General features: G+C 44.1%; 1 protein-coding gene across 9 annotated transcripts in view; it reads right to left on the bottom strand.

Moving 5' to 3' along the window:
• The window catches only part of Fryl (FRY like transcription coactivator), a 297939-nt gene that overhangs the window by 241229 nt on the left and 29235 nt on the right, over nt 1-27475 (bottom strand). For all 9 annotated transcript variants that reach the window (XM_045130376.1, XM_045130379.1, XM_045130384.1 and 6 more), the window contains exon 2: nt 6125-6285. The gene's annotated coding sequence lies outside the window, so the exon portion shown is untranslated. The remainder of the gene's footprint in view (nt 1-6124; nt 6286-27475) is intronic.

Raw genomic sequence — 27475 nt, 5'->3', positions numbered from 1 at the left:
AGTCTCTTGGTGCCTAAGTCACATCTTGGTACCAAATTAGGCATGACACAAACAATACTCACAGATTAACAGTTTTGCGATACCAAAATGTTTTAGTTGTACCTAGAGGCATGTGAGTAAGTCTGTCATAATAAAAGGAGAATTAAAACAAACAAACAAAAAATAAACCTAGCTCACTGCACATCTTTTATTAGGATGCACTGGGGAAAAATGCCTGATTTTCCTGTAGAAAAGGCAGGCCATGATGGCAAGAGCATTTCTAAGTAGCATTTCTAGGGACAAGGGAGCAATAGGGTTCCCCAGATTGAAAGCAAGAGAGGAATGTGGAAGGATTAAAGTGTTTCTCAAACTCCTCACAATAAAAAATTATATATATTTAAAGTGGCCAGGTGTGGACTGGAGAGATGGCTTAGCAGTTAAGTGCTTGCCTGGGAAGCCTAAGGACCCCGGTTTGAGGCTCGATTCCCCAGGACCCATGTTAGCCAGATGCACAAGGGGGTGCACGTATCTGGAGTTCGTTTGCAGTGGCTGGAGGCCCTGGCACACCCATTCTCTCTCTCTGTCTCTTTCTCTGTCTGACGCTCTAAAATAAATAAATAAAAATAAACCAAAAAAAAAAAATGGCTAGGTGTAGTGGTGCATGCCTTCGGGAATCCCAGCCTTTGGGAGGCCGCAGAGGTAAGAGGATCGCTGTGACATCAAGGCCATCCTGAGACTACATAGTGAATTCCAGGTCAGCCAGGGCTACAGTGAGAACTTATCTCGAGGATTAAAAAAAAAAAAAAAAGTACTTAACATTGAAGAGACAGTCTAGCAGTTAATGCATTTGTATACAAAGCCTCATAACCCAGGTTCAATTCCCCAGTACCAATGTGCTAGATTTTCAAAAAGAAAACAAAGAATTCAGTCACATCAGGGTTATTGCTACATACTGTAATTTTCAATAAATTATTATGGTTTAATTGAAGTAGAGGAAAGCTAACAAATATCTATAGAGAATTTTAGTTTATTTGTTCGTTTGCTTGTTGGGTTTTTTTTAATTTTTTTGTTTATTTTTTATTTATTTTTTTTTTAATTTATTTATTTGAGAGCAACAGACACAGAGAGAAAGACAGATAGAGGGGGAGAGAGAGAATGGGCGCGCCAGGGCTTCCAGCCACTGCAAACGAACTCCAGACGCGTGCGCCCCCTTGTGCATCTGGCTAACGTGGGACCTGGGGAACCGAGCCTCGAACCGGGGTCCTTAGGCTTCACAGGCAAGCGCTTAACCGCTAAGCCATCTCTCCAGCCCTTTTTGTTTATTTTTATTTATTTATTTGAGAGCGACAGACAGAGAAAGAGGCAAATAGAGAGAGAGGGAGAGAATGGACGCGCCAGGGCTTCCAGCCACTGCAATCGAACTCCAGATGTGTGCGCCCCCTTGTGTATCTGGCTAACGTGGGTCCTGGGGAATCGAGCCTTGAACCAGGGTCCTCAGGCTTCACAGGCAAGCGCTTAACTGCTAAGCCATCTCCTCCAGCCCTGCTTGTTGGTTTAAGGGGAGAGTATAGGCTCGCCAGGGCCTGTTGCCACTACAAACAAAGTCCAGACAAATGCACCACTCTGTACATATGGTTTTATATGGGTTTTGGGGAATCAAACCCAAACTGTAAGGCTTTGCAAGTAAGTGCCTTTAACCACTGAGCATGACAGCCTGGGTTCAATTCCCCATCCACCCAAGGACACTAGATAGAAAAACATGTTCCAAGCCTCTGGTGTTCACTTACAGCAGTAAGAAGCCCTAGTGGGCCTATGCACATGTGTAGGGTGAACAAATAAATTTAAAAATGTTTTTAAACTTCACAGAGAACCTCAAGGAATAAAGGGACTTTGCATGGCAGAGAAGAATGGAAATGATGGGGTGCTGTGGAGGGTTCTCATTCCAGGTAGCCTTTGCTCAAGGCTGGCGTGGGCTTGGCTCTCAGACACATCTGCTACCTTCAAGCACGCATGCTCAAGGACAGGCACGTGCAGTGGGTTCTAGGTGCTTTGAGAGAAGTTATTAAGCACATTTGAGCTATGGGGTCATAATCAAAGAGACGGGCTTCAGTGTGAGTGGGAAAGGATAAACTTCACTGGAGAAGTGGCCTCACAGCCCTGACCCCGGGATGACAGCTGAGGGACAATCTGTGATTCCAGTGGCTTCTTGCTTCCCTTTGGACAGCAGAGAACAAGGTAGATTCTTTTATTTTTTTAATTAAAAAAAATTTTTTTGGGGGGGTGGGTTATAGGTAGGGTTTCACTTTAGCCCAGGCTGACCTGGAATTCACTATGGAGTCTCAGGGTGGCCTTGAACTCACGGTGATCCTCCTACCTCTGCCTCCCAATGGTTGGAATTAAAGGCATGCACCACCACCATGTCCAGTTGAAATTTATTTTTCTTTGAGGCAAAGGGGGAGAAAGAGAGAGAATGAGCACCCCAGGGCCTCCAGCCATTGCAAATGAACTTCAGACGCATCTGGCTTACATGGGACCTGGAGAATGAAACCTGGGCCCTTAGGCTTCCCAGGCAAGTGCCTTAACCACTAAGCCATCTCTCCGGCCCATGAGTGAGTTCTTAAAGAGCCTTTTAAGTGACAGCCAGGTTCAATAATCAGAGCTATTTCCTGGTAAGCCTCAGTGGCACAATTCCCAGTGTGACTATCCCCAGAGCTGAGGTGCTATCATGTACCTGGAGTTATGCAACACTTCCGGCTGAACCCCCAGAGTGGTTATCTTGCTACTACCTCCTCCCCACATTGATGAAAGAAAGTCCTGTGCTGGGAACGACTGACGGCGGCTAACAGTTCCCCTCTACAAACACGTACAGGATCACAAGCTGTTTATTCAGATCAGCATCGTCTATGCAGAATGTGACACAGCTCCAAGCTTTCTAGAAACTGGACTCCAGGAACAGAGGAGCACAGAAAGCGCCTACTGTGCGTCTACCACTGCTTTCAACAGGGAGGCACATAAACACGGAATGTGACTTAGGGTCTTTAACTAAGGAACGGGTGGTGTGGTGTGACTCACTCCTGCACTGACACCGTCCCACTTAACCTCTCCTGGGACAAGAGTCTAGCAGACCATTCCAAAATGGTACCGAAGTGGTTATTACCAAAAAACCCCAAAGCTAGCTTTTAATAGCCCAGGCTTCTGGGTTAGTGTTGTGATTGAACTTGAAGCTATAATTCTCATGTAGGTCTAAAATGGGAAAGGAAGAGGTTTGAAGAGAGCAGAGTAAGGAGCTGAGTCACGTTTCCCGCCCCTTCGGGTCTGTCCACGCTCGCTCATTACTACTGGCATAATTCCCACTGTGACTGCCACACTTCACTCTGACAACTCGTATTCTAACCCTCATCAACCTGCCCATCCAGGAGCTACCTGAATTTCTTTGGCTTTACAGACTTTCCATTTCATCAGGGCTGGAGAGGTGGCTTAGCGGTTAAACGCTTGCCTGTGAAGCCTAAGGACCCTGGTTCGAGGCTCGATTCTCCAGGACCCACGTTAGCCAGATGCACAAGGGGGCGCACGCGTCTGGAGTTCGTTTGCAGTTGCTGGAGGCCCTGGCGCGCCCATTCTCTCTCTATATATATATCCGCCTCTTTCTCTCTCTGTCACTCTTAAATGAATAAATAAAAATAAATAAATTTTTTTTAAAAACTTAGCTTAGGCGAGGAAACTGGGGGGAGGAGGGAAGCCGGGTTTGATGGCTTCCGCCTTTAATCACACCCAGGAGGCAGAGGAAGGAGGATTGCCAATGAGTTCAAGGCCACCCCGTGACTACATACATGACCACCTGCCTCCATTATAGTATTGGGGACTAAATCTATGGTCTCATGCACGCCAGGCAAGCACACTCCCGCTGAACTACATTCTCTGCTCTTGGTATTTTTAAAGGGTCTCAGGACTGGAATGATTAATCTAAGAAGATACAGTGATACTGAGAAAGTACTAAGAGAGACCAAAGAAACATGAAAACTGGTAACACTACAGTATAAAGGTGGGCAGAAACAATACGGGAGGCAGAAGAAGGAAAGTCCTGGAGGTCAGTGAAAGGGAAAGATAAGAATGCAGAAAGGGGCTGGAGAGATGGCTCCATGACTAAAAGTGCTTCCTTGGAAAGCCTTATGACCCAGGTTTAGTCCCCAGGACGCACATAAGCCAGATGCACCAGGTGGCACATGCATGTGGAGTTCATTTGCAGTGGTGAGCAGCCCTGGCATGTCCAAATTCTCAGTCAACCTCTCTCTCTCTCTAAGTAAATAAATACATATATTTTTTAAAGAATGCAGAAAGAAGCCAGGCGTGGTGGCGCACGCCTTTAATCCCAGCACTCGGGAGGCAGAGGTAGGAGGATTGCCCTGAGTTCAAGGCCACCCTAAGATGACAGAGTTAATTCCATGCCAGCCTGAACCAGAGTGAGACTCTACCTCAAAAAAAAAAGAATGCAGAAAGAGAGAAATTAAAGAAAACCTTCAAAATAGAAGTATTAAGGAAAAAAAAAACTAACAGTAGGCAACTTACTCCTACCCTACAATTTAATAAAAACAGACCAAAACTGTTTTATCAGATAGGATAGGGAAGAAAGATATCCTCCAAAAAAAAAAATCAAAACTTTTGTCAATTTGTTCATTAAAGTCATAAGGCATTATGTAAAATCATTATTTTAAAAAACCTCACAAATCATTTAATTTCCTCATATTTCACGATTAAGAAAACTGAGATCTACTAAAGCTAATTAGCTTGCATTCAAAACCACTATGCACTTGGGGGCTGGGTCACTGGCTCAGCAGTTAAAGGTGCTTACTTGCAGAGCCTGGCCTGGGCGCAATTCCCAGGCCACCCGTGCAAGGGCAGAAGCAAAGCGGGGCACAAACCTTTGGCACTGGTTTGCAGAGGCTCTAGTGCGCACGCGCATGCATGTATGCACGCGCGCGCGCGCACACACACACACACACACACACACACACACAGCATGTGTGCAGATACATGGATGATATAGATAATAAACATAAACACACCATGCAGTTAATGGTAAGGACTACAACTAAACCACAGGAACCCCATTCCCTCTCACCCATCTGCATTGCTCCCCATGTGACAACATGCATCCTACCTGGTCATTGACTTCTTTATCACGCTGTCATTATAGATTGTCATTTATACATGGCATGTCACAGTGACAAAAAAACTGGCTAACACAATGTAATTCTATATTAATTATTAATAAGTATCATATACTCGCCACAAAAGGTTGTTCATACTGATACTTCCAGGTCAGTTTCAGCGTCTTTATTTATTTTATATCCTTGTCTTTCAACTGAGAAGCTGGTTCCTAATGACACCAGCTTCCAAAAGCCTAATGTTGGGGGCTGGAGAGATGGCTTAGTGGGTAAGACATTTGCCTGCAAAGCCTAAGGAGCCAGGTCTTATTCCTCAGGACCCAAACAAGCCAGATGCACAAGGTGGAACCTGTGTCTGGAGTTTATTTACAGTGGTTAGAGGCCTTGGTGCACCCATTCTCCTCCCTCCCTTCTGTATTTCTCCCCCTCTCCCTTTCTAATAAATATTTTCTAAAGAAAAGAAAAAAACCTAATGTTACTGCTACTTCTAGATGTATGCAATTCATTAGAGGTTAGTGAAAATAATCAAGTATAACTTAGATATAGAAAGAGAAGACCTAGCCAGGCATGATAGCACATGCCTCGAATCCCAGCACTTAGGAGGCAGAGATAGGAGGATCGCCATGAGTTCGAGGCCACCCTGAGACCACAGAGTGAATTCCAGGTCAGCCTGAGCTAGACTGAAATCTTACCTTGAAAAAACAAAAATAACAACAACAATAATAATAATAGAAGACCTACAAAAACACAATACATAGAGTAATCACCTCACAAATTTCTATTATTCCTACAAATAATAATAGCTGGGCATGGCGGTGCATGCCTTTAGTCCCAAGGAGGCTGGACTAGGAGGGTCACAGCAAATTTGGGACTAGCCTGAGGCTGAAAAGTAAGTTGCAGGTCGGCCCAGGCCTAGAGTGAGACGCAGCCTCAACAAATAATAATAATAATAATTAATAATAACATATGTGTGTCCTTACCACTTAGAAATGGTTGTCGAGGCACAGAGTTTGTAGAAAAGACACCAAATTTGGGAAGGATCCATCTAGAAGCTGGACCTCGGACGTGACAGGCACTCACGTGGACCCTGGGCAGAGGTGGTAACTCTGCATGGGCGGAGCAGGCTGTGCAGTGATGAGGGCTGAAAGATCAACAAAACGGAGACCCGCTCAGTTATTCAGAACCGCCAAGGCGAAGACGACGTCGTTAACGTTTCACCAGCTGCCATATGACATGGTACTAGTAACATAATAGAAAATCAGTCAAGAACTTAGTGGTGGGACTGAGGAAATGGCTCCATGTGCAAAGCGCTCACCCCACAAGCACAGGGACCTGGGTTCAGATCCCCAACACTAATGTGCCAATGCCAGGTGCAATGTACACGTCTGTCATCCTGGTGCTGGGGAGGCAGCCACGCGGGTCCCTACATAGCTAGTCCAGCCAAACTGGTGACTCTAGGTACCATGTAAGCTTGTGTCTCAAAATAGAAGGTAAAACATGACTACCTGTGGCCTCTGCATGCACACATACATGCACACAGGTACAGGAGCACCCACACACATGCGTTCTGACACATACTTGGATGCCACACATATATTTACATAACCAAAAAGAGTAAAAAGTTATCATATCTCAGGGGACTAGAGAGATGGCTCACCAGTCAAAAGCACTTCCTGGGCTGGAGGGATGGCTTCACAGTTAAGGCACTTACCTGCAATGCCAAAGCACCCTGGTTTGATTCCCCAGGACCCACGTAAGCCAGATGCACAAGGTGGCACATGCATCTGGAGTTTATCTGCAGTGGCTGGAAGAGCTGGTATGCCCATTCTCTCCCTCCCTCTTCCCCTTTCTCTTAGTCAATTAAATAAATAATAATAATAAATTTTTTAAAAAGCACTTCTTGTGGAAGCATGAGGATCTAAGGAGGCCTGAGAGGCAGCTCAGTGTATCCCCAGAACACTAGTGAACAGCTGGGCATGGCCATGCACATCTGTAGCCCCAGCCCGGTAGGCACACAAAGGCCCGAGAATCGATGGAGCCTGGGAAAGACCATCAAGTCCGGCTCAAGTAAGAATATGCCAAAGAGCAGCCGAGTGGGCGGGTGTCGCAGTCAGGTCCACACTGCTGCTAAAAATCTCCCGACCAAGAGGAGCTTGGGGTAAAAAGAGGTTATTTTGGCTCACAGGCTTGAGGGAAGCTCCATGATGGCAGGGGAAAACGATGGCATGAGCAGAGGGTGGACATAACCTCCTGGCCCACACAAGGTGGACAACAGGAACAGGAGAGTGTGCCAAACACTAGCAAAGGGGAAGCTGACTATAATATCCATTAGTCCGCCCCCAACAATACACTGCCTCTAGGGGGCGTTAATCCCCACATCTCTATAAGCTGAGAACCTAGCATTCAGAACACCTCAGTTTATGGGGGACACCTGTGCTCAGATCCAGCCACCACAGGCGAGCACACCTCAGTCAGGTGAGCACACAGGGCACGGCATGGGCACACACATGTGCACACATCACACCACACACACGCTCAGGGTTGGGATTGCCTACCACGTGTCCTCAGAGGTGCAATCCCCAACACTACAAGAAAGTAAAATCAAAATAGCAGGCTGGACAGATAGCTCAGCAGTCAAGGCACTTGCCTGACAAGCCTAACAAGCCAGGATTGATTCCCCAGTACCAACGTAAAGCCAGATGGACAGAGAGGTGCAAGCCCCTGGAGTTCGTTTGCAGGACCTACAGGTTCTGGTTCACCCAACGACACCCCCCTTGCAAATAAATAAAAATAGTTTTTGAAGCTATCAAATAGAAAAACATTAACTATACAGAAAAAGACAATGAGAATTCATCTTGAAGGACTCTAACGTAAATACTTCTCCTCCACCTGCAAAGGGTAAACTCTTTTCTCTCATTTTACAAATTTCTTTGCCATCTTAAACAAAATGCTGGTTACTGGCTGAAGAGATGGCTTGACAGTTAAGGCATCTTCCTGCAAAACTAAAGGAACTCAGTTCGATTCCCCAGGACACACGTCAGCCAGATGCACAAGGGGACGTATGTGTCTGGAGTTCATTTGCAGTGGCTGGAGGCCCTGGCATGCCCATGCCCTTTCTCCCTCTCTCTGCCTCTTTTAATCTCTCCCTCTCAAATAAATAAATAAAGTTAAATTTTAAAAAAAGAAAATGCTGGTTATAATGACGTGTTTCTTATTGAAAAGGGGGTTATAAGTGTAAAGCACAGCATCAGGAGACTTGGGGCAATGACCCTAGAGCTAAGTTCCTTTCAGATGGTCCCTCAGGGACACGTGCTCTCCCCTGCTGTGGGTGGTATGCACCCAAAGAGGCCTGTAGTTAACCTCTGACCTCTGCAACAGCCTCCCGCAGATAAAGCCTCTCTCACAAAGGGACAGCTGTGCAGCAAGATTAGTGTGGGGTTATTTGGATGAGGGAAACAGAGATAATGACCTAAGGGCTCAGGTAAAGCCGCCCATGTACAGCCAGACAGGCATCATCCCACGCAGCTGCAGAACGAGAAAGTACTCTGAACATCTGTGAGAAGATCCTCAGACACCCTTGAATACTCAAGTTATATGCTGCCAGCGATAAAAGACTTTGTCAAACCCAGCACGGTGCTGCGCGCCTGTAATCCCAGAATTTGGAAGGTGCAGGTAGCAGCATCAGGAATAGGTCACTCTTGGCTACCCAGCAAGTGTGAGGGGCTGCATGGGACTCAAAAGGAGGGAGGTGTGAATACTCCAAAGCTCCGTACAGGTACACGATCACTGTTAACAATTCTGAAACATGGGAACATCCAACCAAAATTAAATTTAAAACAAGTTCCCAAGTAAGCTTCATTTTTACTCTTTTATTAAAAAAAACAAACAAACAAACAAACTAGGCTATAGGGCTGGAGAGATGGTTTAGTGGTTAAGGCACTTGCCTACGAAGATCTAAGGACCCCAGGTTCAATTCCCCAGTATCCATGTAAGCCGGATGCATGCATGCACATGCATGCATCTGGAATTCGTCTATAGGGGCTAGAAGCCCTGGTGCACCCATTCTTTCTCTCTCTCTCTCTCTCTCTCTCTCTCTCTCTCTCTCTCTCTTTCTCCTCTCTCTGCTTGCAAATAAGTAAATAAATAAATGAAAATATTTAATGAAATTATAGTTTATCTGGAAAAGACTCCATTATACTATAGTTAACCTGGAAGAAATTTCTAGTTAAATGTGACAGGTTTAACACAGACACTTCTTCCCACTCCGTCCCTGAACTCCTCCAACACAGTAGTAAAATTTGAAAAAATAAAATAAAAGATTAAACACAAAATCAGAGAGAACAGAGGAGGGAGGTATTTTTAGTTGCGTAAATCTTAAAAATATTTCTAGAAAATGATGCTTGCAGGGCTGGGGAAATGGCTCAGCAGTTTATGCATTTGCTTTCAATGCCTAAAGGGTCAGGTTCAACTCCCCAGTACCCACATAAAGCCAGATGCACAGAGTGGTGCTTGCATGTGGAGCTCATTTGCAGTGGAAGAAGGGCCCAGTGGGCCCCTTCTTTCTCTCTGTCTCTCTTTGTCTCTATTTGCAAATAAATTTTTTTTTTTTTTTTTTCCGAGGTAGGGTCTCTGGCCCAGGCTGACCTGGAATTAACTGTGTAGTCTCAGGGTGGCCTCGAACTCATGGCAATCCTCCTACCTCTGCCTCCCAAGTGCTGGGATTAAAGGCATGCGCCACCATGCCCGGCAATAAATAAATTTTGAAAAAATAAATGAAAGTAAAAACTCATGAAGAAGGTTCTACTTACTTCCTGGTAGAAACAACCCACATGTCACCTACCGATGGATGGAAAAATAAAATGTGGTGTGTGTACCAGCTGGAATAAAGTGAAGTACTGAGACATATTACACAATGGACGCTCTTTAAAACACTGGGCGAGGTCAGAGAAGCCAATGTCTAGAATGGACAGATCTTCAAAGAGAGAGAGTAAGGGAGAGAGGGAAAGTAGATTATTGGTTGCCTAGGGCTAGAAGAGAAAATGAAGGTGCAGTTGCAAATCGTACAGGGCATGTGAGTAGGTTGTGTGAGCTGAAAGTGTCATAAAAATCAACTGTAGCCAGGTGTGGTGGCGCACGCCTTTAATCCCAGCACTCGGGAGGCAGAGGTGGGAGGATCGCCGAGAGTTCGAGGCCACCCTGAGACTCCATAGTGAATTCCAGGTCAGCCTGAGCCAGAGTGAAACCCTACCTTAAAAAACCAAAAATAAAATAAAATAAAATAAAAGCAACTGTAGAGTCAGGCGCGGTGGCACATGCCTTTAATCCCAGCACTCAAGAAGCAGAGGCAGGAGGGTCACTGTGAGTTCAAGACCAACCTGAGATTACTTTAAACTGGTTAATTGTACTCCCATGTGATTTATACATCAATAAAGCTACTCCTTTTTAAAAATACTTATACATGGGCTGTTTAAATTAAAGACACATGCTTGCAAAGCCTATAGGCATGGGTTCAACTCCCCAGTATCCAAGTAAAGGCAGATGCACAAAGTGGTGCATGCTTTTGGATTTCGTTTGCAGCAGGAAGAGACCATGGCTTGCCTGCCTATCTATCTATCTATCTATCTATCTATCTATCTATCTATCTTTCCTCCCTCTACCAAGTATTTTTAAAGTAAATAAAAACATAAAAAATATTTATTCTAGTTCTTTACCACTAACAAATATTTCATATATTTTTCCTTACTACCTAGCACCTCTATAGACTAGGGAAAGCATTAGATTTTAAAAACAAACCCAGGGTCTTGTCATCCTAAAACCATGGGCAGGCCACAACGTTCGAGTTTCATCCTACATAGGGCTTGTGGGAATCCTCTCAGATTCACCATCTCCTTTTTCTTCCAACACCACTGCTACATGCTACCAGGAATAAAATGTGTTCCTTAATCTGCTTAGATCAGTTGTGTTTACTACAATTATGCAATTTAGTCAAGTATTACATCAAAAATGAGTACAAAAAATGCTTTGTCTTTAAAAGTTAAGTTGTATGGTCTAATTAAGGCAAGCTGTCTTTAAAAACATTGTTCAGAGCTGGATATGGTGACCTTTAATCCCAGCACTTGAAAGGCAGAAGTAGGAGGCCATCAATTCGAGGCTACCCTGAGACTACAGAGTAAATTCCAGGTCAGCCTGGGCTAGAGTGAGACCCTATCTCGGAAGACTCCCCTCCCCCCCAAACAAAAACACCACCAAAACAACAAAAAAACATTGTTTAGGAAATACCTTGGCTGTATATCAAAAGATTAATGAATTATGTGAATACTTAATTATTATAAAGTATTTAAAGCAAATATCTTCCTCATTTTAAACAAGTTTTCTGTTTTAACAACCAGGTACCAGTAATTACAACAACCAATATAGCATTTAACAAAATCTTCTATTCTACAAATTGAGTTTATAAAAGATTACCACAGATTACTGTTATTCTGTGCATATTGTATAGAGTGATGATTGATTTGGTTTGGTTCCTTCTTGTCTCAAGACTTGTCACCTCTCTCAAGACCCCAGATGGGCCGCAGCCTCAAAGTCTCAACCACAGACGGGCATGGTGGCGCACGCCTTTAATCCCAGCACTCGGGAGACAGAGGTAGGAGGATCAACGTGAGTTCGAGGCCACCCTGAGACTACAGAGTGAATTCCAGGTCAGCCTGAGCTAGAATGAGACCCTACCTCGGAAAACCAAAAAAAGTCTCAACCACATCCTCATCTCTTCATAGGAGACAGCTGCCCAATGTCAACCCTGCACATTCAAGCCACACCTGTAAGTCCCTCCTCACTGCACATTTTGGATCCATGTTGAAGGCATCTGTTTCACACCGACCTCTAAGAACTCGTCCTTTGCAAAGCTAGAGTTGCATCTGGCCTATGTATTCGGGTGACCATTATATAACAGACAGAAAAACAAAGTCCTGCTAAGTTAGGCTTTGTAGACTATCGTTTCCTCTTGTGACCACATGCATGCCTCTCCTTTCCTGGCTCCGCTTGCAATAACTACCTGTCACTGCGCCCTGACCCCAAACACCGCAGTACTAAAATATAAAATGCTCTTGCACAGAACCTCCGAAGAGTCCCAAGCGGGCCTTCTCTACTTAAGTCTGTGACTTTCCTTCTGAAGGGACACTCCAGTGCAGTTCTGATCACCAAACTCCCTGGTGAGGAAATTTCAAACCCTTGATGAGTCCAGTCAGCTGGAGAACTCACTGCCCTGAGCGGCAAGATGAAACCACTGGCCCATCTCCCTACGGTTCCCTAGACTCTGTCCCTCAAAGTCCGTCCCCCCCACTTCTCCCCCAGACTGTAGAGCCTGTGGGCTCGCTTCTCTCTGAAATGCCCTACCCCCACATTTCTATGTGCTGAAACTCTTCTAATCTTGTTTTCAAAGCAGAAAACCGCTTACCCACTCCAGAGCCTCAGGTTCTGCGACTGCAAAATGAAAACACCTTCCAGGAGAGTTTCATAAGATTACCAGGTGCTACGCACCCCAACGATCATTGACTGTAAACATGGAACAATAGCTGGCAGGTATCGCTCAACAAACTCCGCTCGTTGTTCCTTTAACACAATGAGTGCCCAATAAATATTTTCTGCATTGACAGAACAATAGAAAATGCCTTTTCCAGCCACTCTGCGCTCTTTGCTCCACAAACAACAGTTTGAAGTCTGACACTCCTCAGGGACGATGACTGCGTCCGATAAAGCTTTCCTTTAAGGAAATGATCTGGAGTGGAAGAACGTTTATGTACTTCACGACTCAGCTACATCACTCAACGATAGTTACAGAAAGTAAGCCTTACCAAAGGAGCAGCATTTTTTTTTCTTCAGGTGTGTGTAATATGTGTGGCATGTGTGATACACGTGTGTGTGTGCACACCCTATGCTAAAGGATGGCGCCCCTCACTCTTCCACCTCATTTTCCTGGGAGTCTCTCACTGGACCGGGGGTCACCATTCTTCACTTAGCCTCGCCAACTGGGAGCCCAGAAACCCTTCTGTCTCTATCCACATCAGGACTGGGGTTACTGGTGTGGGCAGCCACACCTAGCTTTTTACATGGGTGCCGGAGCTCAAACTTAGCTCCTCATGCTTGTACAAAAACTCTTAGCCTCTTAGCCATCTCCCTGGCCCCTCATTTACATTTTTAAATTTTTTATTTATTTAGTTATTTATTTATTGGAGAGAGAGAAGAGGCAAACTGAAAGAGTAGGCATGCCAGGGTCTCTAAGCCATTGCAAAGGAACTCCATATGTATGTGCCACCCTATGCACCTGGTTTACATGGATACTGGGGAACTGAACCTGGGTCCTTAGGCTTCACAGGCAAACACCTTAATCACAAAGCCATCTCTCCAGCCCTTCATTTATCTTTTTAACTGGTGAAATACTGTGATACCATATCTTAACTAATTTTATGTCTGTATTGCGTACATTTGCAAGGGTTAAACCACCACCATCACCCATCTCCAGGGCCCTCTTCCCCTTGCAAAGCTGGAGCTCTGGTCACTTACACAGTGGCGTTCATTCCTGTGCCCCAGTCTCTACTTGGTGTCTGAACAAGTTTGATGAGTCCGGACACAGTACACCACTGCCATCATCGTGTTTGACCTTTTGGGAGCAGGCGTAGTTCATTCAGTATGATGTTCTGAAGGTCCATCCATGTTTTATTTAGAGTTTCAACAAGGCTTCCAAAACCACACAGGACACAGGTTAATCATGCTCTAGGTGATGTAAATGACCCCACACCATGCTGCAGATTTGCATGACGAAATACAGAAAGAACAAAGCCAGTAGATTTGCATGCACTTGACCATCAGGCTTGATGCCAAGACATTCTGTCTGGCAGGTGCACACCAAATGCTGCTCAATGAGTCAAGGTGGTGGGCTCAACTTCTCCAATCAATAGATGAGGGGTAAAAAAAAAAAAAAAGAGGCTCCAAGGCACTCAGTAGTAACTGGGTCACCCATGTGACCATCCTATTTCCACTTAATTTCAGCTAAAACTTTAATCACTATCTGATGTGAGCTTGTTTGTGTTTTATGTACTTAATTCCCATTGTCTTGTCTGTCTCCCTAACGAACATGTAAGCACCTAGAGTCACCATGCTAACCAGCCCAGAGCCATGGGGGCAGAAGGAAGGGGCAGGAGGGGGGAGTACAAAGCCAGTAACATGACAAGGGTAAGGCCGCTCGGGTGATAATTACAGGAAGACACCTTCAAAAGGCTGAGGTCACTGTGCCAGGAAGAAGGGTCACAATGACACAATGAACTACATCTATAATCCCTAGCTGTTTAGAAAATCCTGTCAAGAAGTACTTTCTTACATGCTCCAAAAGTAAAAGGCTTTATTTATTTATTTATTTATTTTATTTTTCAAGGTAGGGTCTCGCTCTAGCCCAGGCTGACCTGGAATTCACTATGGAGTCTCAGGGTGGCCTTGAACTCACAGTGATCCTCCTACCTCTGCCTCCCAAGTGCTGCGATTAAAGGTGTGCACCACCACAGTAAAAGGCTTTCTCATTGCCAATTTAAAAGATTGCTTGGGGGCTGGAGAGAAGCCTTAGAGGTTAAGCGCTTGCCTGTGAAGCCTAAGGACCCCGGTTCGAGGCTCAGTTCCCCAGGTCCCACGTTAGCCAGATGCACAAGGGTGCACATGCGTCTGGAGTTCGTTTGCAGAGGCTGGAAGCCCTGGCGCGCCCATTCTCTCTCTCTCCCTCTACCTGTCTTTCTCTCTGTGTCTGTCGCTCTCAAATAAATAAATAAAAATTAAAAAAAAAAAAAAAAGAAAAGATTGCTTGGGAGGGCTGGAGCAATGGCTCAGTGGTTAAGGTGGTTGCCTGCAAAACCTGATGACCTGTGGTCAATTCCCCAAGACCCTCATAAGGCAGACCCACTAAGGCAGGATGCACAGAACAGCGCATGCATCTGGAGTTCATTTGCAGCAGCTACAGGCCCTGGAGCAAGCTTATTGTTTGTGTGTGAGTGTCTGTGTGTCTGCTTACAAGTAAGTAAATAGATTTTTTTTTTTGATTTTTAAAATACCACATTTTAAAATTTTGTATTTATTTGAGAGAGAGAGAGAAAGAGGGAGACAGAGAATGGGAGTGCCAGGGCCTGCAGCCACTGCAAATGGACTCTAGACACATGCACCCCCTTGTGCATCTGGTTTATGTGGGTCCTGGGGAGTAGAACCAGAGTCCTTTGGCTTTGCAGGCAAATGCCTTAATGGCTAAACCATCTCTCCAGCCCTAAAATACCACATTTTATTCAGATCTTATAAAGGAATGGGGAAGAGAGAAAACTGAGAGGTGAGGGAAGATAAAGTAGGGAAATTAAGAAGTATACCACATGGAAATACAATTAAAAAAAAAAAAGATTGTTTGGTTCTGTTCTGTCCTCTTTCTGGAAGAGAAGCAGGGACAACAAGAGACAGAGAGAACAGATAAAATTCCAATTGAGCAGGGCATGGTGGTGCACACCTTTAAACCCAGCACTTGGGAGGCAGAGGTAGGAGGATCACCATGAGTTCAAGGCCAACCTGAGACTCCATAGTGAATTCCAGGTCAGCCTGGCCTACAGTGAGACCCTACCTCGAAAAACCAAAAAAATCCCAATGAAGAAATCACTTGAGGGAAATACCTGAAGGCTCATCTTCAGTGAGCCCAAACCTCTCACATCCTGGTCCATGAATTTTTGTTGCTTTTAATTAAACTTTACCTAAGGGACTTTTTTTTTAATTCAGCATGAATTTACAAAGGATGGATACTGCACTGTGTGCCTAGGTGCGCCTGAAATATATTCTCCTATGCTGTTATGACTTGAATAAATGTGCCCCATAGGTTTGAATTTTGAGCACTTGTTCTCTGGCTGGTGGTGCTATTTTAGGAGGTGTGAAACCATTAAGAGGTGGGGCCAAGCTTACAGAAATAGATCAGTGGGGTGTGCAGCTTTGAACATTCTACCCCGGCCCCTGAATCCTGTATCCTTGAACACGTTGACACCCACCCACCATGTCTTCCTGGCCGTGATAGACTGAAATCATCAGAAACTGTGAACCAAAATTAATCTATCCTCCCTTAACTTGTTTCTGTCAGGGATTATGGTCACAACAATGCAAAAACAATTCATACAAAAAGTAATTATATTTGGGCTGGAGAGATGAGTTAGCAGTTAAGCACTTGTCTGTGAAGCCTAAGGACCCTGGTTCAAGGCTCCATTCCCCAGTACCCACGTTAGCCAGATGCACAAGAGGGCACACACATCTGGAGTTTGTTTGCAGTGACTGGAGGCCCTGGCGTGCCCATTCTCTCTTCCTCTCTCTCCCCTCTCTCTCTCTCTCTCTCTCTCTCTGCCTCTTTCTCTCAAATAAACTGAACAAAAAAAGTGTTCAAAAAGTAACTATATTCATAGAAATATACTGCTCTGCTTCAGGTTGAAGTGCCCTATATAGCCCGTTTTCTCCCTTAAAGTTAGTTAAAACTCTATTATATTTTAGTAAATAATTATAAACTAAATGCATACTTCTAGTTTTCTTAAAACACATTTCTTCATTATTTAAATTAGAGCAACTACCTCCACAATGAAGGAGAATTTTAGTATGAAGAGAAATTACATTTTCTTCAGCTCTTTCACGAAATAAATCCTCACAATAAAAGCCTATATTTCCCACTAAATAACTGTTTTTATAAAATAATTTCTTTTGATCACAGTATGAAAAATGTTAGTCACAAGAAAGTACTTTTCTCATAAAATAATTTTATCTTCACTGATGTAACAAGAAGTCAGTGGTTTCCTTTTTTGTGGTAAACAATGGGCCTTGGGAAACACATTCCCTGTTGAATGTCTTTTGCATTTTTCACATACAATTGGTTCAACTTCCTAATAATCACCATTTACCAGAAATGTGAAAGATAAAAATCTATCATGATAAACAATAAGACCAAGCTAGCCAAAAAGAGAAATATAAAAGAAAATTGTAGCGGCTCCCTGAAGAGGGTGGGGTGGTCAAAACTTCCAACCGAACACAAACATCCCCAAACTATTGTTTAATTTAACACTGAGAACAGAAGCGGCAACTCTTACCTCTTTTCTCTCTTTCTAAGGGACCTTGCCTGCTAGTATGCCAGCATCCTGTAACGACATCTCTACCTGTCGCACCTCCCCACTGGTAACATCACCTCCTCTACCTTCACACCTCCCCTACTTTTAACATCATCTCCTCTACCTGTAACTTCTACTCTCCCTGTTAACAAAATCCCCTCTACCTCTCACATAGCTAAAACTGCTTCCCCTACCTAGAACATCCCTAGGGATGATATGCCCACCTCTATTCTAAAGCAGGCAGAAGAGCCCCCTTCACCATAAACGTGCCTTCAATGACAGCCACGTTCTCATCTCTCCTCTATGCTAAAAGCCCAGCAAACAGCGCCCCCTCCTTAGTAATTGATTCTTTCCCCGTCTTCATCTTGTCCTCTGTCCATCTCAAAGCTTTCCACACCTGCACACCAGAGGAGCCAATGGTCCTTATGACCCCCCACACACACCTCCTGAAACCCAATTCTGCCAACCCTGTCTTTTAAATCATTACTTTCCCAAACCTGATCCCTCCCTTCCACATCCTTGACGGCCACGCCAGTCACACCATTTTCTCTGGTCCTCCTGGACCCTCTTACCCTTCCACTCTCCACATGGTAGCCACAGTGACCTTTGTCACTCAGGCCTACAATGCTGTGAGTGTCACACCTCAAATACACGGGATGGGGCTGGAGAGATGGCTTAGTGGCTAAGGCGCTTGCCTGCAAAGCCAAGGGACCCAGGACCCCACGTAATCCACACGTACAAGGGGGCGCACGCATCTGGAGTTCATTTGTGGTGGTTAAAGGCGCGGGTGCGCCCATTCTCTCATTCTTTCACTCGCTCCCTCTCTCAATTAAATAAATAAATAAAATGTTTAAAAAAAAAAGAAAAATCAGTATCCTAACCTTTTATTCAATCAAATAAATATTAATGTCATATTTTCCATCTCACTACATTTTGAGGAGTTTTGAGGAATACAGAATGACCGGCAGGAAGCTGGCCTTGTCTGAAGCCTTGAATGCAGAGAGCTCAGCTATCCTGAGAGGTAACGTAACGTCTTCAGAAGAGGTCAGACTGTGAAGCGCTGCTTTTCTTCCTGTTAAATATGCTGTATATAAACAAGCTCAAAAAGAAGGAACGACCCTCAGATGGTGACCTATGATACCTCTGCTCCCTGTACCATGCCCATCTGAAGTGACTTAGAAATTAGAAAGGAATAAAGCAGGGCTGGAGAGATGGCTTAGTGGTTAAGGTGCTTGATTCCCCAGGACCCATGTAAGCCCCATGCCCAAGGCGGCATGTACATCTGCAGTTTGTCTGCAATGGCTGCAGGCCCTGGCATGCCCATTCTCTCTCCCTCTCTATCTGCCTCTTTCTCTCTCTCTCTTAAATATTTTTTTTAAAAAATATAAAAAAGATAGAATGCCCACATTTAAATTTCTGAGTTCCCACAGATGTGCTTTAAGGTAAGAATAAGGAGAAAAAAAAAAAAAATCAATTCACCCCTGCAGGTTAGCTCCTATCTGTCACGGGTGCCACTCAAGCCCTCTCTCCGTTAACTTCATTAGTCTAGTCTAAATACAGACTGCAAACTTCAGCTGGCTCTGTCTAGCCTTTGAGACAAGCACTGACAGAGCTGGGACAATGCATGTAAGGGGGAAAAACACAACCTAACTCAGTCCTCCTGTTTAGCCTTATCATTTTATACTGACTTGCACAATCCAGTTAAGGCAATATTCACTTCAGTGAAATAAAATATTCCCCCAAAATCATCTCCCCTCAAAAGCTTTAACCATTTCCCACTCTCTTCTCTCTTTGCAAATAAATAAATTAAAATATTTCTTTAAAAAGAGGCTGGAAAGCCAAGCTTGGTGGTGCACACCTTTAATCCCAGCACTTAGGAAGCAGAGGTAGGAGGGTCATCGTGAGTTCAAGGCCACCCTGAGACTACATAGTTAATTCAGCCTGGACCAGAGTAAGACCCCACCTTGAAAAACAAAAAAAGGGGGAGGGGAGCTGGAGAGATAGCTCAGCAGATAATGGCAAAGCTTATAAATCCTAATGACCTTGGTTTGATTCCCCAGTTCCCACATAAAGCAAGATGCACAAAGTGACAAATGCATCTGGAGTTTGTCTGCAGTAGCAAGAGGCCCTGATGTGCCCATTCTCTCTCTTTCTCTCTTCTTGCAAATATATATTAAATTTCAACCATTAAAACTACATACAACACTGGTTTTTAAAGAAATTTCAGGTTACCACAAGAGTGGTCTTATTTGTCACACCTGAGTAACATTTACAAACCTTTTAATAAGACTTTTGCCTTGGTTTTATTTATTTATTTTTTAGAAACAACTATCAAATATAAAAATCATAAGTTCAGGGCTGGGGAGATGGCTCAGCAGTTAAGGCACTTGCCTGAAAAGCCTAATTTCCGGGTTTATTCCTCAGTACCCATGTAAAGCCGGATGTACAAAGTGGCACATGCATCTGTAGTGAATTGGCAGTGGCTGGAGGCTCCAGCACACCCATCCTCATTCTCTCTCTCTCTTTCTCCTCTATTTCTCTCTGCTTTCAAATAAATAAATTCACCTGGAGAGATGGCTTAGTGGTTAAGGCACTTGCCTGCAAAGCCAAAGGACCCAGGTTCTATTCCCCAGGACCCACGTAAGACAGATGTACAAGGTGGTACATACCACCTGGAGTTTGTATGCAGCAGCCAAAGCCCCTAGCACGCCCATTCTCTGTCTTACAAATAAATAAATAAAATAAGTAATTCTTTAAAAAAATCAAAAATCCAAACCATTGTGGGTGCTAAAACTCTACAAAGCCTCAGCAATGCCTCAGTTTGTTCTGCAAACCCCTTATTTCCAATACTAAGCTTCTATGTAAGGGTTCCTTCCGAGAAAGGAAGGGAAGCTTTTCAGACCCCAACAGTCCATTCCACAGATGGGCAAAGTGATGGTGCACAGAGGCGGAGATGGGCCCATGGCTAAAGCTTCTGGCCAGCAGTACCACAATGACAAAGTGGCCTTCCTGCTCCTGAATCCGATGTTCTCTTCACCTATCCCCCTTCAAACCTCTCAGGAAACACCCATGTGATGGCCGCTGTTATCTGTTGCCTTGCTTAGAACCAATAAGAAAAAAATCCCCAAAATGTTAAAATGTGGGTGCACTTCTACCTGTCAGGTGAAGGCCTGGGGGAGGGGGGGTCAAGAAAGGTGATTCCTGCGCTGGAGAGATGGCTTAGTGGTTAAGTGCTTGCCTGTGAAGCCTAAGGACCCCAGTTCAAGGCTCGATTCCCCAGGACCCACGTTAGCCAGATGCACAAGGGGGCGCACGCGTCTGGAGTTCGTTTGCAGTGGCTGGAGGCCCTGGCGCACCCATTCTCTCTCTCTATCTGCCTCTTTCTCTCTCTGTCTGTTGCTCTCAATAAATAAATAAAAATGAACAAAACATGAAAGAAAAAAAGAAGGGAGATTCCTGCCACAGACAGAATCCCACCTCTGCTCTGGGTCTCTTCAGGCCAGTCCAGCTACAGATGTTCCACCTGCCCCATCTCTAGAACTAATTCTTGAAGGTAGGGTCTCGCTCTAAACCCAGCTGACCTGGAATTCACTCCATAGTCCTAGACTGGCCTCAAACACACAGTAATTCTTCTATCTCTGCCTCCAAATGCTGGGATCGAAGAAGGCGTGTGCCACCATTCCCGGCTAGGAGCCACTTGTTTAAAAACGAATTCTCGCCGGGCGTGGTGGCGCACGCCTTTTAATCCCAGCACTTGGGAGGCAGAGGTAGGAGGATCGCCGTGAGTTCGAGGCCACCCTGAGACTCCATAGTGAATTCCAGGTCAGCCTGGGCTAGAGTGAAACCTTACCTCGAAAAACCAAAAAAAAAAAAAAAAAAAAAAAAAAAAAAAAAAGCCAAGTCTCTCTCTTTCTCTGCCTATTTATCTCTCTCTCTCTCTCTCTCTCAAATAAGTAAATAAAGATAAAATATTTAAAAGAAATGGGGCTGGAGAGATGGCTTAGCGGTTAAGGCATTTGCCTGCAAATCCAAAGGACCCAGGTTCAATTCCCCAGGACATACATAAGCCAGATGCACAAGGAGATGCTCACGTGTAGAGTTCGTTTGCAGTGGCTGGAGGCCCTGGCATGCCCATTCTCTCTCTCTTTCTCTCTTTCTCTGCCTATTTACCTCTCTTTCTCTCAAATATGTAAATAAAAATAAAATATTTTTAAAATGTCAAGAAAGCTTATGACAAAAATCTATAGAAACAGAATGTAAATTAGGAGAAATTATTGCTAATAGGTAAGGGATTTCTTTTGAGGGTGAAAAAGATGTTGTAAAAAATATTCTCAAATTTACGTTATACAACCCTGTGAATATGCCAAAATCCACTGGATAAAATACTTTTAAATGGTGGATTATGTTATAGGGAGAGAGGAGGGGAGAAGGAAGAGAGGACAGGCAAACTAACAAGCATCATAAGTAATAGTGGCAAAATGTCAGCCACATCAAAAGCTAATTAATGTTTACTTGTTCCAAGTCATTAAGTTATATAGAAAGCCTCAAACAATGTTAGAGAATAGAATAACAAAGAACGCTAACAAATGAGTTACATGTGCCTGATTTCAAACAAACAAACAAAAAAATCAAATGCAAAGTTCAGTAAAAGCTGTGACATTTGAGAGGTCAAAGTACAGAGCAGGCATGGAGTGTCTCAGCTAGAATTCTAGCACTAAGGAGAGGCTGAGGTAGGAGGATCATGAGTTTGAAGTCAGCATGGACTACATACTGAGAGTCTGTCTCAAAACAAAGTTTGTGCGTGTGTGTGTGTGTGTGTGTGTGTGTGTGTGTGTGTGTGTGTGTGTGTATGCTGTATGTTAAAAACCATGTGTCAACTTAAAAATGAAAAGAGCTGGGCATGGTGGCGCACGCCTTTAATCCCAGCACTCAGGAGGCAGAGGCAGGAGGATCTCTGTGAGTTTGAGGCCATCCTGAGACTAGATAGTGAATTCCAGGTCAGCCTAAGCTAGCGTGAGACTCTGCCTTGAAAAACCAAAAAAAAAAAAAAAAAAAAGAAAGAAAGAAAGAAAGAAAACAAACCACAAAACTTAAACTCTTATTCGTTAATTTTGCGTGTGTATGTGTGTTGTGGTGCAGGCATGCCTGCGTATCTGCACGTGTGTTCGTGCATGAGGAGGCCAGAGGTTGACGTCAGACGGCGTCATCAATCACTCTCCACTTTATTTATTAAGGCGGAGTCCCTCACTTGAACCCAGGGCTTCCCCCAACAATGCAGAGCACCGAGTTAAAGGCAGGCACTGGCACTACAGTTAGGCTGCCATCCTGGCCAGTGTGGTGGCTTGATTCAGGTGCCCCCATAAATTTAGATGTTCTGAATGCTAGCTTCCCAGCTGATGGAAATTTAGGAATTAACGCTTCCTGGAGGCGATGTATCGTTGGGGGCGGGCTTATGGGTGTTACAGCCAGTTTCCCCTTGCCATGTTTGGCACACTCTCCTGTTGCTGTTGTCCACTATGTTAGACAGGGGGTGATGTGCACCCTCTGTTCATGCCATCATTTTTTCCTGCCATCATGGAGCTTCCCCCTCGAGCCTGTAAGCCAACATAAACCCTTTTTTCCCCAAAGCTGCTCTTGGTTGGGTGATTTCTGCCAGCAATGCGAACCTGATTGCGGCACCAGAATTTACCTGTGTACTACGGATCCCAATCCCAGGACTTGGGTAGCAAGTACCGTGTCCACTGAGCCGGCTCCCCAGACCAGGCAGGACTTAAACTTTTTCACTTGCAAGAACTTTAAGCATTTCAAAAATCCTTCCTACATGTAGTCAAATTAAAAGGATCATTTCAAACAATGAAATGATCCCACTGTCTTTGCCACAATTGTGTTATTTTCAAAAGATTAAAATAAATGGAAATTGCAAACTCCTCAACAGTTCCCACGTATACAGTGAGAAATCGCGTGACATACAATAGTAAAAAGCTGATTTGAGGCTGGGGGTTTGCTCAACGGTTAATTAAAGGTGCTTGCCTGCAAAGTCTGATGGCCCTGGTTCAATTCCCCGGTACCTACGTTATATCCAGATATACGAATGGAACATGAATCTAGAGTTCCTTGGCCGTGGCAGTAGGCCCTGGCACATTCTTTGTCTCCTCTCTCTCTCTCTGTCTCTCTCTTTCTCTCTTCCCTTCCCAAATAAATAAATATATAAACATTTTAAGTTGATTTTTGGGAGGACATATTACAAATGCTTTTCTCTACCTCACATAGACATATATACACACAGATGACTCAGCGCCTGCTAGCAAAGCCTGTCGGCCTGGGTTCGAGTCTCCAATGCCCATGTAAAGCCAGATCCACAAAGTGCTGCATGTATTTAGAGTCTGTTTGCAGTAGTAAAAGATATATATATACACACATACACAGAAAAGACAAAAAGTCACAGAGTACAGTGATTCTCTGTGGGCACACCAATACGTACATATGTGGGGGGCAGCAAAACATGTACATAAGGTCAAATTGTGCTAGAACCAAGCCAGAAAAGAAATGGGGATGAGCCGGGCGTGGTGGCGCACACCTTTAGTTCCAGCACTTGGGAGGCAGAGGTAGGAGGATCACCGTGAATTCGAGGCCATCCTGAGATTACCTAGTGAATTGCAGGTCAGCCTCGGCTAGAGTGAGACCCTACCTCAAAAAAAAAAAAAAAAAGAAAAGAAAAGAAAAGAAAAGAAAAGAAAAGAAAGAAAGAAAGAAATGAGGATGCCTGCATTAAGGAATTTGGACCAACTGATATCAGAGAGCTTTTAATCAATCACAAGTAAGTCTTAGAAAGTGGCCGACACCACAGGAAGGAAAGACTTAAGAAGCGACAGTAATGATCCCGCTGAGAAATGACAACGGTCTGCACTAAGTGATCGCAGAACTGATGAGAGGAAAAGGGATGGAGACGCACGTATGTGAGTGATTACAAGACATCTAATGCAGAATGAGGACGTAAGACTGATTAAAAACTCAGACGAGAAGCCGGGCGTGGTAGCACACGCCTTTAATCCCAGCTCTCGGGAGGCAGAGATAGGAGGATCGCCGTGAGTTCGAGGCCACCCTGAGACTCCATAGTGAAGTCCAGGTCAGCCTGGACCAGAGTGAAACCCTACCTCGAAAAAACCTAAAAAAAAAACAAAAACAAAAAACAATCAGACGAGAGCTGGAGAGATGGTTCAGTGGTTAAGGTGCTTGCCTTCAACGCCTAATGACCCAGATTTGATTCCCCAGTACCCACGTAAAGCCAGATGCACAGAGTGGTGCATGTATCTAGAGTTTGTATGCAGCGGCTGGAGGCCCTGGTGTACCCATTCTCTATCTCTCCTTGCAAATAATTTTTTTTAATTTTAAAAAAGGACTGGAGAGATGGCTTAGTGGTTAGGGCACTTGTTTGCAAAGTCCAAGGACCCAAGTTTGATTGTCTAAGACCCATGTAAGCCAGATGCACAAGGTGACACATGCGTCTGGAGTTTGTTTGCAGCAGCTGGAGGCCCTAGCACATCCATTCTCTATCTGACTCCCAAATAAAAATAAAATCTTGGGCTGGAGGGAATGGCTTGGCAGTTAAGGCATTTGCCTGCAAAGCCAAAGGATCCAGGTTCAATCCCCCAGGACCCACGTTAGCCAGATGCATAAGGGGGTGCAGACATCTGGAGTTTGTTTGCAGCAACTAGAGGCTCTAGCATGTCCATTCTCTCACACTCTCTCCCTCTTACTCTGTCAAATAAATAAATAAAAATAAAATATTTTTTAAAATAAAATCTTTTTTTTTACTACAAAAAAATGACTCAAGGGTCTTGTAAATTCTGAGGCAAGTTCAATGCCAAAAGTAAAATTGGAGCTAAGCAGGATCACTCATGCCTATAATCCCAATAGTTGGAAGGCTGAGATAGGAGAATTACTGTGAGTTTAAGGCTGGCCTGGCCTACAGAGTGAGTACCAGGTTAGCCTGTGCTAGTGAGACACTGCCTCCAAAAGAAGCAAAATTATAATAGTAACAATAATAATGAAATCCAAAAACACTGTAAAGATATAAGGTTAAAAATGGAGAAAATGGGGCTAAGTATGATGGTAAATATCTTTAACCCCAGCATTCAGGATGCAGAGGTAAAAGAACTGTGAGTTTGAGGCCATCCTGGGACTACAGAGTGAATTCCAGATCAACCTGGGCTACAGTAGGACTTGAGAAAACAACAGCCAAAAAAAAAAAAGAAAGAAAGAAAGAGGGAGGAAGGAAGAAAAGGCAACAAAAATAAAAAGAAAGAAGGGATGGAGAGATGGTTTAATACAGGGTGGTGCATTTTTTAAAAAGTACGAAAGGAAGGAAAAAAACAGCAATAAAAAACTGGAGAAAATCAGGATTTTTAATGGTCTCAATACACAGAAATGGCAAATGTTTGTGGTGATAGATATGATATTATTGTAGCTATAGATGTGATATTATCGGCCACTTTCCAATATCTATAGATATGGATCAGGTAATGGTTTTAAAATGGGTCTGCAAGCCAGGTGTGGTGGTGTATGCCTAGGTAGGAGGATCGCTGTGAGTTCAAGGCCAACTAAGACTACATAGTGAATTCCAGGTCAGCCTGAGCTAGAGCAAGGCTATACCTTGAAAACCCAGAAAGAAAGAAGAGAAAAGAACAGAAAAGAAAGGGGTCTGAAAATTCTTCCGTGCGCCTACCAAGGAGGGGCCTGAAACCTACCACTTTACTTCTTTATGACACCTCCATAGACAATGCAGTAAAAGTGAAGTCTTTCATGCCTACCCAGGGACACCACCAAAAAGAGGGGGGAAAAGAGAAGTGAGGTCTGCTTCTAGGGTATACCCCAAAAGGTCCCACTCAGCTACTGCCCCTCTCTGGGTACCGCCCTTGGTCACACCCCTGCTGTCCTTTACTGACAGCTGTCATTACTGCGTCCCCGATGGCCTGGTTATATTACAAATACTCAGTATTTCTCTGGAGGGCAAAGAACTGTGTATTTTTCATTTCAGAACTGATAAGCGCTGACAAGAAATCTGTTGAGTTGTGTGAGATTAAGGAGATCAGCCATAGAAATCTCTTAAGAGGCGCGCCTCAAGTATAGCTTTACAGAACCTTCAGGAAGTGACCTCATTCACAGACAGAAAAGCCCGACTTGCCTTTTCAAGGAGTCTTTACAATTCAGCGCATACAAAATCATACTTGACAAAAACTGTTGCTGCAGCCACATCAGAGATCTCAAGCCCTGAAGGAATGGCATGTTTAGACCACTAAATAAGGATGGAGAGATGGCTTAGCAGCTAAGGTGCTTGCCTGCAAAGCCTAAGGAGCCAGATTTGATTCCCCAATAACCACATAAGCCAGACACACAAGGTGGTACATGACCTGGAGTTCATTTGCAGTGGTTAGAGGCCTTGGTGCACCCATTTCTCTCTCTCTCTCTCAAAACAAAACAAATAAACAAATAAAATATATTTAGAGCCAGGCATGGTGGCACACGCCTTTAACCCCAGCACTTGGGAGGCAGAGGTAAGAGGATCACCATGAGTTCAAGGCCACCCTGAGACTACATAGTGAATTCCAGGTCAGCCTGGACTAGAGTGAGACCTTACCTCAAAAAAGTAAAAATACATATATACATATTTAGATCATTAAGTATTTGATTTACATAGTGGCAGGTAATGACCAATGAAAGTGAATATGCAAGGGAGTTAAATGTACCATTTTTCCTGTGTTATCGTGTGAAGTAGTAATTGCCCAGTGGACATGTATCTTTCTAGGTTAAATGTAATAATTTGCATATTGACAAGGATTAGTGTACTTCTCCCACTTGATTTTGTTTCTACATCAGGGCCAGCCAGCATGTTTTGTTCATGAAGAGAAGGTATTGTTGCTTATTGCCAATAGCTTGCAAAGTGATTTTATGTAAAACATTCCCTTAAAACTTACTTAAACTGGGTGCAGTGGTGCACGCTTTTAATCCCAGCACTTGAGTGGCTGAGGAAGGAGAACTGCTGTGAGTTCGAGGCCAGGCTGAGACTACACAGTGAATTCCAGATCAGCCTGGGCTAGAATGAGACCCTACCTCAAAAAAAAAAAAAAAAAAAAAAAAAAAGCCGGGCATGTTGGCGCACGCCTTTAATCCCAGCACTCGGGA

The sequence above is a fragment of the Jaculus jaculus genome, chromosome 11 (genome assembly GCF_020740685.1).
Source record: "Jaculus jaculus isolate mJacJac1 chromosome 11, mJacJac1.mat.Y.cur, whole genome shotgun sequence".
Classification (NCBI taxonomy): Eukaryota; Metazoa; Chordata; class Mammalia; order Rodentia; family Dipodidae; genus Jaculus; species Jaculus jaculus.
This window is presented reverse-complemented; position numbering and strand designations above follow the sequence as displayed.